The sequence below is a fragment of the Strix uralensis genome, chromosome 27 (genome assembly GCF_047716275.1).
Source record: "Strix uralensis isolate ZFMK-TIS-50842 chromosome 27, bStrUra1, whole genome shotgun sequence".
Classification (NCBI taxonomy): domain Eukaryota; kingdom Metazoa; phylum Chordata; class Aves; order Strigiformes; family Strigidae; genus Strix; species Strix uralensis.
Genome location: NC_133998.1, coordinates 1627472 through 1642867, shown reverse-complemented (window position 1 = coordinate 1642867; position 15396 = coordinate 1627472). Strand labels below are relative to the sequence as shown.

Here is a 15396-nt window from a genome sequence, read left to right as displayed (position 1 = left end):
TGCGCAGCACCTTCCCATGAGCATGTTTTAAAGGTAATAAAATCCTGGCTGAAGGGAAAGAGGAGCTAGACATTGCACTTTCTCTGGAGTGCTAAACTGGTAGCACCAGGGCAGATTCGCACCTCCTTGTCACAAATTGAATACTTTTGGCCCCCATGTGCACTCTTGACATTAAATACTGCTAGGCATGAATTATGCTTGAGGGGAATAACATTAAACGCTCAAAATGGGTTTTTTTTAAGCACTCAGAAATCCACATGCACGTCTTAGATATTACTGTGTCACAACAACAGAAAAAATGAAATTGTTGGGGCAAATTTTAAGCTGTTTGCTGAAGGAATTTTTGCTCCAGGGGGAGCTGGAGGAGATGGGCTGCATGTGCGTGTGCAGAGGTAGCTAAGAAAGGGCCCTGTTCCGCGTGGAAAACAGCTCCCAAGAGGTCAGGGCAGGGGTGCTGGCCGGAGGAGGTCAGTTCTGAGTAACAGTGATGCATTGAGTTTCTGCCAGGGAGAAGAGAGTTTGTGCTGCCCACAGAGAACCCATCTCACTGTTATGTTTGTAACCAGCGGGAGAAACTCCCTGTCCAAACAGAGCTTTGCATGCCTTAGCACTCCTTCACAACAGGAACAGAAACTACATTTAGGACCACAGGGAATAAATCTACTCCATGCCTGCACACAGCTCTGCCCTCACCCCAGTCACATGCAGCAGCCTCTGGGGTCATGGGGCTCTGAGCTTTCTGAGCATGAGGGGAAACTGCAGAAGATCTTTGGTCTGGTTTTGACCAGGCAACAGTCAGAGTTCGGCTGTGCTGGGTGAAGAGGAAATGCATTTGACTACATGATCCAGATGAAACAAAAGACTTGCAAACCATGAACAGCGCAGCCTTCTCTTGGGGCCTCCGTACAGTACCTCACCCCTGGGACCCTGGAGGTCCCGGGTGACACCAGCACCAGGGTCCAGAAACTCTGCTGTGTTTGTGCCAGAGGGAGGTGATCCCTCCTTCCCCTCTGCTCAGCGCTGGTGAGGCCACACCTGGAGTGTTGTGTCCAGTTCTGGGCTCCTCGGTACAAGAGAGACATGGACACACTGGGGAGAATCCAGTGAAGGGCTGCAAAGATGAAGGGACTGGAGTATCTCTCATGAGGAAAGGCTGAGAGAGCTGGGACTGTTCAGCCTGCAGGAGATCTCAGGGGGATGTTATCAAGGTATACCTGAAGGGAGACTGTAAAGAAGACAGTGCCAGACCCTTCTCAGTGTTGCCCAGTGACCAGCTGAGGGGTGGTGGACACAAACTGAAGTAGCAGAAAATTATTCTTAAGCATAAGGAAAGGCTTTTTAACTGTAAGGCAGACTGAACACTGGAGCAGCTTGCCCAGAGAGGTTGTGGGGTCTCCATCCCTGGAGATATTCAAAAGCTGACTGGACACAGTCCTGAGCAACCAGCTGTGGTTGACCTGCTTTGAGCAGGGCGGGTTGGACTAGATGACCTCCAGAGGTCCCTGCCAGCCTCATCCATGCTGTGATCCCCCCATCTTCTGCTGATGTGCTGTGAGACAAGGCTTGACAGGAGTTTTCAGACAGCACTGACACACCCCATCCCTGGCAGTGTCTTGGAGCTGACTTACACATAGTACAGGGCCATGGTTCCCCACTCTTCTCTCACCCTCTAACTCCTGCCCAGCACTCTTGCACCACACAGAAAGATAATCAGAAAAATGCTACTTCATGGAAATGGCCAAGTGCCGTTTGTGGTTATTGGACAGATCATCAGGACCCCAGGGGTGTCTCAGCAGAGGGGGAGCTGTTGGTCAAGTGGATCCTCTGTGAGACACTCCTCTGGGCCAAGGAAGGTCCTGGCCACTGGCAGCATATGGCATTACAGGGCACTCTTGCCATGGTGTGTGGGGTAGGAGAAAGTAAACAAAAGGTTCAAGCAAAGACTTTATCTGCATTCTTGCCCTGCACTTTGTTCTCTCATCAGCAGCCAGCCCGTGCCCCAGTCCCTCTGTATGTATAGTGCACTGGCATGGCTTTCTGCTTGCTAACCTGTCCAAGAGATGTCAGCTGATTATCACATAACCCACCCCAAAACTGTGTGGCCAACACAGCAGAGAGCTCCAGTCTTCAGAGGGTTCAGGCTCTCAGCTGGGACAAACCCAGTTGTCACTGCTCGGAGCAAATGGATGGGAGACAATGATTGAAATGCTGGTGCTTTACATCGGTGTCCCACTATTGCTAATGTCTGCGTAGAAGAACACAAAGGGGTTAATCTAATTAGTCAGGTTTACTCCCGGGACTGACAGAAGTCAGCCAAATTAGAAATGCCCACTGCAAAGTCTCTCCCAGGTTTCCCAGCCTCCAGGGACTGGGGGAAGAGTTGCAATACAATCCCAAAGCAGAGGTGTTTAGTACAGCGGGTACGGTCACACCACTGCCACGGGCACAAAGTGTGGCACCTGGGCAAGCCTCGCTGCTGAAGGGATGGCGCATGGCAGAGTCAGGCATCCCCCCCTCGACACTGGCCACCCCAGGCTCCCTCTTCCCTCTGCTGATGCAACTATTTTTTTTTTTTTTCTGAAAGCCAGGCAGACACTATGAAATAATCAGTACTTTTCAGCCCACTGTTTCTCTTGTCTCCAAGGAAACTCTGCTATTATGCTTAACGTCAAAACCAGCAGGATTTTCAAGGCGGGAAGCCTCCACAGGTAGCAGCAGGGAAGCACCAAGGGAGAGAAGAGGGAGGAATCTCTGCAGGAGGAAAGGGGTTGGGAAGAGCTTTGCACAAGCGAGGCAGATACGGAGGGGCGAGGCAAGGGATCACTGAGGAAGCTGTACTAGTCTTTTCAAAGTGGACAGCTCTGGTGCTGGGTCACCTAGTGAGAGGGCAGAAGTTAAATAGCCCATCCCTGTGTGGCGGGAGGGAAGGCTCAGTGCTTGCGAGGAAGGGCTGTTCCAGGCTGTTCAAGGGCCATGCTTTGCCCTCAGGACTCTGCTCAGTGGCCTGAAAATTGCAGTTAGCAGCTATCAAGCCCTACTTGCTTTTAGGTAGATCATTGGCACTCCAGAGTCTACAGCCCCTCCACCGCCAGCTGGGTAAAATAGGTGCTTTGCAAGGGACTGTCTTTGCAAGGATGGCAAAGGAGGAGTGGATGTCTCCACTCCCATCTCACTTTCCCCCTTCAGTAGCTCAGTGCCTGTGACCAGGAGCATTGAATCCAGACACTGTGCTATTAGCTGGTTTTTTTCAGTCCTGAGGACCAGGATAGAGAGGGCTCACAGACGCCCTGGCTAGAGGCATCCTCACCCCTCATGCTGTTGGATCCTTTGCAGCCTGACCCATTGCTTGTCCTTGGGAAGGGCAGTACAAGCCAAAAGCAATGTAGCCAAAGTGCCTGTGCTGAAAATTTCCGTTCACAAGCCCAACTGGGGTGAACTCAGACATCTTTGTGTTGCTATAGCAGCCCCTGGCAGGGCTTTCTGTTCAGTGAAGTGCTAGGGCATCTCCATTTTCCACTCACTACCTGGCAGTCAGCTCCCTCCCAGCCAACTCCTACCGTGACAGTGGACCCAGGAGAAGAACGAATCTGCCCAGGGCCCAGCCACTGACCCATCTCTGTGAGAGAGCACCAGCTAAGGGCAGAGGAATCTGCAACGGGCAGGAATTTCAGCCCAGCTAAGCTCTACAGTGACAAAGTGATCAGCAGGTTTGGGGCCTAAGTCCGATACTGGGAGGACAAGTGCCGCTCTCCCCATTGCTCTCTACTCATGCTAAGGTCCTGTGATAAGGTTGTCTCTCTCTAGCTGCCCACGAGGCATTTCACTCCAGCTCAGAACATATTTCCCACTTGTAAAGCACTTCCCTCTGGGCAGTCCCCTGTCCTGAAGCAGGGTGAGAGCTATCCCTGCTGCTCTCTCATGCATATGCCCAAGGAAATCTCCTGCCATCCTCCTGTCCTGCTTCAGCCCCTGCACCTGGCACGGCTCGTATTCATGCATTCAGATTTGCTGACAAAACCACTCACCTGGAGAAAGTGCCGGTCGTCAAGCAGGAACGGCAGTGGGTCTTTTTCGTCTTGGGGGATTATTCTGAGTTGTTTTGTTCTTTAATTCTTTAAGCTCAAAAGCAGGATGCAGGATTTTCTCCTTAGAAAGGTACAGCGTTAGCAGAGAGCTCTGAGCAGTACCTCCTGAGAGAGGAAAGGAAGACTGTAATATGCTCAGGATACATGGCAGTAGGGGGTGGGGGAGTGGCATGTAGGAGGAGACTGAAAAAATCTTCGATGATTGCAGGAGACCAGAGGACAGAAAGCACCTGTCACCATGATGTTGCATATAGCCCATACTGGATTTAACACTGCCAGTGTTTTTGCACTTTCTTCTGCCTCCTCACACCAGCTGCAAAGAGCGTTAGCAGTAACAGAGAGCAGGGCAAGCTGTGAAATGAGAAGCAGATCTCATCCCCATCCCACCCCTGCCCCTCAGTCTGTTCCTTCCCCGAGGGTGGCTGCCTGCAGAAATCCATCCAGCAGCAACAGCTGGATGCCCTGAACGGGCAGGTCCTTCACCAGCCCAGCCTGTGTAAGCACGACCTCAGAGACCCTGTGTTTGTCCAGACCAGCCGAGGGGATGGACAAGTTCCTGTGCTTCAGCCGAATCGCTGTGATTTCCCATTGGTGTATTGGGCAAGTCACAAGGAGGAATCAATTCACTGATTGTGCAAAGGAAATGCGTTAGCAATACAGTCTGTCAGGGAGCCAGATTCTGCTTTCAAGGAAGCAGATGAAAATTCCGCTGTCTTAAATATTGATTCCTGCTGCAGTTTCTTTGATAGAAGTCCTGCATTTCAAAATTTCCGTTAACGCACTATGCCAAAAACACAAGTCGGGTTGCAGGTGTGAGCACCACACAGCCTGTGCTGGCCTCTGAACGGGGCAGAGTGAAAAATTATGTCCGAAAACCAAACCCCAGCACCAGGGTTACAACCTCTGTTTCTATTCCTACCAGATACGTGACCCACAGGGGACATATCACTTGTTTCCTGACAGTAGCCTTCTCCTTAATTCAGGTGGCACCAGTGCAGGGCTTCAGCTTCAGCACACCAACAGCAATGTGTTGTGTCTGCAGCTAGAACTCGCCAGTGTTTGAACTCATCCAGCAAAGGGTAGGTAGGTCACAGCCAAAGTCAGGCTCATCTGACAGAGCCCTAGAACTGAAATGCCCCTGAGCTCTATGTCTCCATCAGACTCTGTGGGAAGAGGAGAGCTAGACCTCCTCAGCCCAGGTTACAGCGAGCAGCTCCCAAAACCAACTGGCTTTTTGCAGACATTAATCATAGAATCATTTAAGATCATCGAGTCCAACTGTAAATCAGGATGGTGATTAGATGGGACTTCACTGGACAGGCCATTTGGAGCCCGGGGTCTTGACTATCTCTGTCGTTCTCCCTTGTTTTAACCAGATCAGCACGGACACAGGCCATTGCTGAATCAGGAGACAAGGACACACAGTCTGCACCTGACAAAGTGCTTGGTCTTCACACAACTCGGTTGCTCAGATGTAAATGGAGGAGATGGCACTAATCTTCCTACTGAAGGCTGCACAAGTTCAGTGAGGTCTTAGGTCATGCAAGTATCAGCTGGGGACTGGAAACCCAAGCCCTGTACCCTGCAAAGTTTCAGTCATCTTTCCAGCAAAGCATATATTGGAATGGGCTACACAAGAAGATAATTTTATTCCAAAATGAATGTCTCTGGTTATGGGGACTAGACTCCAGTGCTCTGCCTGCACCACACACCCAAAACACTCCCGCAGAAATGTGGCTGGGAGATAGTCCAGCCACAGAGGGAAAAGGAGGCGGATGGTGGCAGCGCAGCCTGGTACACGGCGGATCTCCTTTGCCTCTTCTGCTGGGTCCACAACGCCGGCTGCCACTGGGGCAGTCCTAGAGAAAGGACATCTCCTGCTCCTCCTGCCCCCGCTTCTCCCAGTGGCTTAGCCAGCAGCTTTTCTTCCAGAAGGGTACGTACCCGACTTCACTGTTAGTCTGCTGGAGGCTCAGGTGGCCAGCAGCACAGAGCGCTCTTTGCCTGGACAAGTGCATTTCTGACACTACCCAGAGAGGGGCAGAGCTGCCACGCGCTTGGCCATCCCTCAACCGCTGCGCATTTCTCCCTGAATCTACCTCGGGGAGGAAGGGTTGGCTAACAGTGAGTAATTGTCCTTTTCCACTTCTTACGCCTGAAGTTCAGCTTGGCTGCTAGAACCTGTACTAATTCCTACCCAGTTTTTTAATCCCCAGGTTAATAATACCTTGAGGCCTTTTTTAGCCAGAAACTCACAGTGACAAATGCCTTAAACCTTCTCCTTCAGCAACCGTTTCCATGTTTCATTTCAACTTGCACCTGTGGCAATTTCCAGTGATTAAATAAGACACAGAGGAGCAGTCTGAAGCTATGGAGGAGGTGAAGAGCTCTTCTCCCTTGGGATGGAGGTGCCTGATGCCCAGGTGGTCTTTCCAGGGTGGAGCAATCCTTGGTGAACAAACACCACCATAAGTGAACTCCTCCAAGTCTCTCCTTTTTCTACACGTGCCCCAGGCACACTTGATCATCCACATCGCACAGAGGCGACATGATACTGTAAGTTATCAACAACGGGTAAAAAGGAAACGCACAGTGTCACCCTTGTGAATGACAATGAGAAAAGACACGACAACCGCCCCTCATTTCACTTAGCCACCTTGTAAAGGGTCTTCTGCTGCTATCCTTGCGCAGCCATTTGAAGATAAAGGAAGGGCTTGTTGGGAAACAGCCTGGAACAGCTTTCCCATACCAGCTCCCTCGTGATTTTCTCCACAAAGCACCTTTCAAAATGGTTTAGGCTAATCTCACAAGTAGACTAAAAATGTTACATAGGGACAGGGCGGTTTGTTTTGCACCTACTCTCTCTTTAAACATGCCCTCAGTCTGTATCGCTGCCCAACTTGGAAAGACCTCAGTCCTAAACAAGTGAAGGTGTGAGCAAACACTCTTGAGACAGATTTTTACAGGGTTTTTTTTTGTCTAAAAGAGAGGTTTGCAGGTCCAGTAGAATAAATACTTCTTTATCATCTCTTTGTTTTTTAGGAAAGATATTGATTTTCTATTGGATCTTTAAAAAGCAAAACACCTAAAGATGGGCTAAGTGTTGATTTCTAATATGATGATAAGGAAAAAACCCACATGTGAATCTCTGCTAGCACGCAGCTATGGCAAATTGAGTTTGCTGCACACAACGTGGATGAGGCATTGAGGCTGCAGGGCTGGGTTAGAAAAACCCAAGCAGACAGCTGTGTCCACCGTCCCACGGTTTCACTGTCTTCCAAGAAACACTTACTCTATTGGCCTTTTGAAAGGGCTCAATTTGTCTGAACTGCTGAAAAAACCCAAAACATTAAAGAGCAAGCTGTCATGCAAGGGGAGACCTCATGGCCCTCTGCAACTCCCTGAAAGGAGGGTGCAGAGAGGGGGGATGAGTCTCTTGAGCCAAGGAACCAGCGCCAGGCCAAGAGGGAATGGCCTCAAGCTGCGCCAGGGCAGGGTCAGACTGGCTCTTAGGAAGGATTTCTTTGCAGAAGGGGCTGTTGGGCGTTGGAATGGGCTGCCCAGGGCAGGGGGGGAGTCCCCATCCCTGGAGGGGTTGAAGAGTCGGGTTGACCCAGCGCTGAGGGATCTGGTGGAGTTGGGAACGGTCAGGGTGAGGTTCATGGTGGGGCTGGAGGAGCTTCAAGGTCCTTTCCAACCTCGATGATCCTGTGATCCTGTGAATTGCAGGGGTAAGTGTGTGCAGCCCTGTCACCTGGACACGCGGTGACCAGGAGGATGCACGTGAACCATCCTTACCCAGACGTGTCATAGGAACGTGGGTGCTTTCTGCTGGAGCGAAGAAAGCCACTGGGATATTCCCACTTGCTAATCATCGTGGGGAAGGATGTGATTTTCTTGTTAAACAGTCCTTCAGCCCTTCCTTCCCTGGATTTTGCAATTCTGTAGTCTTGTTCTCCTTGTTACAGTAACCTTAATTTGGGGGTTGGGATTAATTTTGTATCCTGCACTGCTTGCTTGGCCCAGGGAGCAGAGTCCAATTATGCAGCTGTGACCTTCATTCCAAGTTAGCAGAGTTTCTGCAAATGAATCTCCTTCGTGTTTCACAGAGCTGCTCAAATAATGGAATTTCCTTCCTATGGGAAATGCCGCTATTTCAACACTTATTTTTGCCCTATTTTGGAACAAAAAGCCAAAATTTCAACTCTTGCAACACACGAACTTCAGGAAAATTCAGAAATGTAAAGAAATGTTTTGGTTTGGATCCGACTGAGCTGTAATATTTCATCATGTGAGTGCCTTGCATAATTTTTTTACTTCTTTGCATAGACTGCAACTCTCAGGATACTCTGCAGTGTCCCCCTGTAGCCGAGCTGATATGGTGCAAGATTCTTGATGCAGCCTGGAGGGAGAGCAAAGGCCAAGGACAACAGGGCCAGGAGGGCTAAAAGAGATAGAGCATGTGATGCAGTTCTCACTGACAGCACCTGCCAGGCCATTTTGGTTAGAATTTCTGATGGGATGACGAAACTAAGAAAGTGGTAGTTAAAAAAATGGTATATCCAATGACAAAAATTATTACCCCAAATTTTTGACTAAGTAGTCTCAACTGATGCGTGAGACAAACTTTTGCGAGCTCCTGAAGTTTCTGTTGTTCAAAAGTGCCCTCATTTTCTCCTTGGTTCTGCTGAGAGTGTATGTGATTGAGACGTTTCAGCTATTTCGAATCCCAGCTCACGCTCTCTGCTTCTCCCAGGTGCCCAGGGAACTTGTGCTGCACACTTCTAGGAGGAGTTCTGCTTTGGGAGTTTGTGTCGTTTGTATTGTACCTTTTTTTTTAGAAATCTCTGTATATCACTATGCAGGCCCAGCCCGTGAGAACTGCAGATGCCTACGGTGGTTGCTCTGTGATGCCTAAAGGCTTAAAACCAGCATTTTGTCAACCTGTTTAACAAACTTTACTGACACTTCCACTGGAGAATGAATCCCCTGTCCCTCCCTGAGAGGTTCCCTGGTGGAAACTCACCTGGATTCCCCTGGCATGACAATAGGTGCGAGGGATCATTTAGGTTTTTCTCCCTGCCCTAACCCCCCTCTGACTCTTCCTTCCAGCCCCACGCTTTTCTACTGGGTCTACAAACTGCCTGAGCAGTTGTTCAGCCCGATGTATTTTAAGGAGGCTTGATTTAGTTTCCATGTCATAAACTAGTTCTTTCTAAAGACCTTTTTTTTGGCTTGTGTTATTGTATTTGTACATTTAACTCTACCCTTATTTACCCATGACTTGAGAACGCAGCTTTCTTCCATGGCTTGTGCAGCAGAGACAGTTCTAATGCCACTGTGGCACTCTTTTCCTTTCTTTTCTTCACTGCATCTATCCTTCCTTCCTTCCCATGACTGCTCTGCCTCCTGTGGTCCGTGCTTGGCTGTGCTTTGTACAGCACAAACAGCTTCCCCAGTTCTCATGTTCCCAGGTTTTGCAGCTCTCTCTTTGTCCACTGTTGCAGTTTCTGTGTGCCGTAGAGTTCCAGCACGGATGCTATCAACCACCAGCTGCCTGGTTGTGTATTAGCACAGACTTTTTGTTCTTTGTTGAGGTGGCTGGAATATCACTCTCGGCTTCTGCAGTAGGTCAGTCATAAAAGCAAAGTGCCAGAGCTGTTTCTTCTATGCTCTATTGGCATTTTAACTATTAACCAACTCTTTACACATACTATGAGATACTTCTTTTTGCACTAGGAAGTTCTCTCACATAACACTCAGAATCACAGAATCATCTCGGTTGGAAAGGACCTTGAAGATCATCTAGTCCAACCGTTAACCCAGCACTGACAGATCCCAACTCCACCAGATCCCTCAGTGCTATGTCAGCCCGCCTCTTGAACACCTCCAGGGATGGGGACTCCACCACCTCCGTGGGCAGCCCATTTCAATGCCTGACTACTCGTTCTGTAAAGAAATACTTCCTAATATCTAGTCTAAACCTTCCCTGGAGCAACTTGAGGCCATTCCCTCTTGTCCTATTGCTTATTACTTGATTAAAGAGGCTCATCCCCAGCGTTCTGCACCCTCCTGTCAGGGAGTTGGAGAGGGCCATGAGGTCTCCCCTCAGCCTCCTCTTCTCCAGACTAAACCCCTCCAGTTCCCTCAGCCGCTCCCCATCAGACCTGTGCTCCAGACCCTGCACCAGCTCCGTTGCCCGTCTCTGGACACGCTCGAGTCATTTAATGGCCTTTTTGGAGTGAGGGGCCCAAAACTGAACCCACTCATTGAGGGGTGGCCTCACCAGTGCTGAGCACAGGGGTCAGATCCCTTCCCTGTCCCTGCTGGCCACGCTATGGCTGATACAAGCCAGGATGCCATTGGCCTTCTTGGCCACCTGAGCACACTGCTGGTTCCTGTTCAGCCGACTGTCAACCAACACCCCCAGGTCCTTTTCTGCCGGGCATCTTTCCAGCCACTCTGCCCCAAGCCTGTAGCGTTGTGTGGGGTTGTTGTGACCCAGGTGCAGGACCCAGCACTGAGCCTTGTTGAACCTCATACAATTGGCCTCGGCCCATGTGTTGTATTTCCAGCAGACATCTGCTAAGTTGAAGTCCCCCATGAGAACAAGGGCTAGCAATGGTGAGACTTCTCCCAGCTGCTTATAGAATAGTTTGTCTGCCTCTTCATCCTGGTTGGGTGGTCTGTAACAGACTCCCCCCGTGATATCTGCCTTGTTGGCCTTCCCCCTGATTCTTACCCATAAACACTCAACCTTACTGTCACCATCATTAAGCTCTAGACGATCAAAACACTCCCTAACACACAGGGCTACCCCATCACCTCTCTTTCCTTGCCCATCATAGAATGGTTTGGGTTGGAAGGGACACTAAATATCAATCCCTTCTCAAGAGTTTATAGCCATCCATTGCAGCTCTCCAGCTGTGCGAGTCATCCCAGCATGTTTCCATGATGGCAACTATATCATAGTTTTCCTGCTGCACAATGGTTTCCATCTCCTCCTGTCTGTTGCCCACGCTGTGTGCATTGGTGTAGATGCACTTCAGTTGGGCTATTGAACCTGCCACCTTTCTGGAGGAGAAGTCCTAAGTCCTACATGACCATTCTCAGGCTCTTCCATGGTTTCTAACACATCAATAACTCTTGTGCGTTTGCTGCTGCATGGATCTCCATCCCCTACCTCCACTGAGACGGCAGATCAAAGGACCTTGCTAGCACACCATCCCTCAAACATTGGCATGCTGCCCCCAGGCTTATCTCTAGTGAGCCTGTGATATTCACCTTTACAGAGTTTTTCCTACTTTGACCTTTCTCTGCGCTGTTCCCTCCCCAGCAGCTCTTTCCTGCTGCTCTTTCCCAGCTTCCCACACAGCTGGGTGGTGATGGGGCAATGAAGAATGGTTGGAGAGAAGGGAATCCCACCCAATTACAGAATAAGAGTTGAGCTCTCAGGAAACACAGGTTATTAGGTTGGAAGCAATTACTCTGGAATAGCTTGAGTGATGTTGGCAGGTCCCTGAGAAGCCATGGAGGGGGAAATCTTATCTTCAGTGCGGGGTGATGGCATCCTGTAGGACAGCCATGGTAGCAGGAAGGCCAAGACTGAAAGAGCAGCTGTGTTGAGAGGAAGCTGCAGAGCTGCATGCAGGGCATACTATATTGTTTGACTGCAATTTTTATGTAGCCATGCAATACAAAAATAGTAAACAATATTTCCTGGCCACGGGCTCTAAACTCTAGGGAACACAATAATTCTTTGTTCTGAGCATGGTTTGTTTCTGTGGATGAGACGCTGCAATCCAGCACCTTCATGTACACCCTGCTTCATATTAATAACCTGAAATGTCTGGCCTGGCAATTAATTACTTCAAGGGAATGGCTGGCATGCCTTTCCAACAACAGCATGTGACTTTCTTCTGGGCATCCTGCATTAGTGAGTTGTACAAACTGGAGGAAGTCAGAAAGCCTTACTGTTGTTTCAAGTTAGCTTGGTTTGATACTACTGCAGGCTAAGTCTGCCTTCTCTGAGCTGGGAAAACAGGATGGCTATGCTTCACTTCTGCTGCTCTGATGATATATTTGTCCAAATTTAACTTGGCCCATTTTCTTTGGCATTCTCCACATGGTATTACCATCGGCATTGTGCTCTTCTCCAACCGCTCCCAACGCTGTATATGTGTATATGTATTACAAGGACAAAAGGGACCAATTGTGATCATCTAGTCTGACCTCCTTTTTCAGGACAGGAATAGCCCTGTGTTAATTAATTTTCTTTTAAGTAGAATATACTATTTAGAAAAATTTCTGAACCTGCATTACTCTCTTCTGGTGGTGATGAATTCACCACAATTCCAGGCAAATTATATAAGCCTGGGTCTACCTGACCCTGGAAATGATGCGTGATGATTAGGAAGAAGCAGTCAGCTGCTGCTGTAGAGGAGCTGAACAGAACTTACTGATGTTAGTGGCAATACTGACACTGATACACCAAGAGGCTGTAGCTTAATCAATGTAGATGTGCAAACACTCATCCATACAGCACTTGCAGTCACAGCCTTAGAGGCTAAAATGCAAATGAAATCTGGCGTATGAAAAGCTTAGTCAAGGTGGATGATCCTTCAGCAGTCAGTAGGACAGCATCACCTCCAAGTTTCCTGCAGATGCCCCCTCAAATCATCACCTCCCTCAGCATAGATTCATGTGGTTCCTCCCCTTCTCCTCCCAAGTGAGATCTTAGTCTACAGACTCAAGTGTTGTGTTGACTTCAGGGGTTTGATTTTGCAATTTGCTTTCCCTTGGGAGTCTGTGCAGTTATTCAATGGTTTTCTGGAAGGAGAAGAATTCAAGACTACAGGTCTTCAGAGAAAGCAGATCTCTAGAGGAAATCTACACCCTTGGCTTTCTTTCACTGAATTGCAGAATTCCCCACTTTCAGCCACTCCTGATGGACTTTGTCTTTCATTCTCTCAAGTTTTCTCTAGGAAAAGCATGTTCCACCTCTCTCTTCTTGAGAGACTTTCTTTCACTGTTTTTATAACACCCTCCTGTCATGTTTCTTAGGCTCCTAATTTTGACAAACATCTGTTCACCTTGGGGTAGAGCCTTGCCATAAGACCCCCAGCTGGAGAACTCAGAGGTTCCCAGATCCAGCAGGAATCTTCTCATCTTCCCTGCTGTAGAGCATCTCCTGAAAACTGTATCAGAAAGATACAGAATCTCCTCTTAAGGACTGCAGGTGATCTTAAATGCATCTCCTTGCCTATCAGCCTTTGTCATCAGAGAGTGGTATCTTATATAAGAGTCGTATTTAACTATCTGCCTATCTCTGGATCTTGTCCAGTCAGCAAGATCTCTGCCAGATCACTCTTTTATAGGTGTAAATACATTAATGCAGTCTTAAGTCAATAAACCAGCTTTCATATTAACAGCTGAATAGGTTGAGCTTTATGAGCTTCATGAGCTTCCCCTCCTGTTACATCTTTGATCACTTTGAAGTATTTCAGGGGGAAGTATGACCTTCCCTTCAAACAGCTCTCCAGAGCTGGTGTTTCAGTGATAGTTTTGCCCCATTCAGTGCTACAGAGGGGTCTGCTGGGCACCCTTCACCCACCGAGACTGCAGGGATTTAGTGCCTGGGTCTCCCTGACACAAGCAGGCGGCGTGCTCACACAGCACTGGGCTGTGATTCAGAAGGTCTTTGTACCTGTGGAGGGTGCTCCAAGCTGGCTGTTCCCTGCCAGCATGCAGCACAGCCGGGTAAGGGCAACCACACCGTATGGGATCCCTTCTGCCACTACCCAGCATCCTTCATGAATTCCCAGTTTTCTCCCCATCCCCAACCATGGATCGTAAAGCAGATGGGTGAAGTGGTGGCCCCACACGCCTGGGGGTGTCAGGCTGAGCTCAGGCAGGCATGCAGGGCCCAAGTCCTTGCACGGAGAAGCTTGGAGTGGTGCTGGCTGCACGCTGTCAACAGAGGCAACGCAAACTGTCTCACAGCTCATTACAGAAACTGAGCCAAAGGGAAGGCACGTTCCCCGCTTATCAGGCCACCTCCTCTGTGAGCTCTCTGATCTACTTTTCCAGTGATTGTTCCTGACCTAGGAGAAGCCCCTGAGAAATCTCACAGTTCATAGCCTGCAGCTAAACGGGCATCTGCAAGCAGCCACGGTGGGGAGCTGGGAGTGTGGCACATGCAGTCTGACTAACCAGCTGGAAAATTCCACTCTTCTTCTTCACAGCAGACCATGCTGAAGTGCCTGGGAAGCAAACCTTGCCAGCGGTGTGTTTATCTGCTCGCCAGGCTGCTGCTCTGCTTTGCTCCCGTGAATTGTGTCACATTTGCCAGGATACCTGCACTATCTTCTCAGCCTTCTTTTAGCACTGTGATAAGAAGTAGCTCTGGAACAGGGTCCTGCCTACTTTGCTCTGCTTTATAATATTTTTTTTTAGCACTGCTGACAGTCAATAGAGTGACATGAAGGGTGAGGCTCCAGAATGGGGACGCCAGCAGAACTGACCTCTCCAGCTCTGCCAAGCTGAGCCCAAGAAACGGGTTCCTCTGATGCTTTCACTCCTTGCATGTCTGCTAAGTGATCAGCTCTAGACAACCTCTCCTCACCCCAGACTAACTCAAAACCTGCTAACTTGCGTAAAACTGGTCAAGCAACATACAATGGTCTCTTCTTACTTAAAGACTATCAAACCATGAATGGTAAAGTAATACCGATAACCGTTAGCCTTTCAACACGGCAGGAATCCTGACTGGCTGAGGATCTGAAAGCTTTCATGTGCTCCCAGCCCCCATCTCTCCCTCTGCCTTATTTGCTCACATTTTTCCCTCTTCTTGGTGTATTTCCACCCACCCACACGCTCTTACCTTCTGAATTTGCAGCTGTGCTCGCTGTAGGTTTGTTTAATCCCCTGTTAGGAGGTGAGAAAAGCCTGTGGCGAGTGTCTGGGCAGAAAGACTCGTGCTACAATGTCACTCAGGTCACCAGCACACACCCAGTGCTAACCAATGGGAATAAATCCCATGGGAATTACGCAGCTGTAAATCCTGGAAACTATGCTCCACACTTTGAATGTACTATTGCTGGTTTCCTTGCGATACGATGCCATGAAATAATACAGAAAGCTTTGGATTTAAGCAGCAAATCAAGAAACAAACATTATTCAGACTTCTCCCCCTAAAACTCCTAGAACGTGGAGTGCCTCACTTGTTACTGGCCACAAGGCACCCCGCTGCTTCTGATCATGGGGGGCACAAGGAAATGCAGAGCAAGTGGCTCCACAGTTATCCAAGGGA

General features: G+C 49.1%; 1 protein-coding gene across 4 annotated transcripts in view; it reads right to left on the bottom strand.

Moving 5' to 3' along the window:
* Positions 1-15091, bottom strand: part of SLC1A6 (solute carrier family 1 member 6) — a 35815-nt gene extending 20724 nt beyond the window's left edge. For all 4 annotated transcript variants that reach the window (XM_074851478.1, XM_074851477.1, XM_074851475.1 and 1 more), the window contains exons 1-2: positions 14968-15091; positions 4026-4190 (exon numbers count right to left, since the gene is read on the bottom strand). The gene's annotated coding sequence lies outside the window, so the exon portion shown is untranslated. The remainder of the gene's footprint in view (positions 1-4025; positions 4191-14967) is intronic.
* Between the last annotated feature and the right edge of the window lie 305 nt (positions 15092-15396).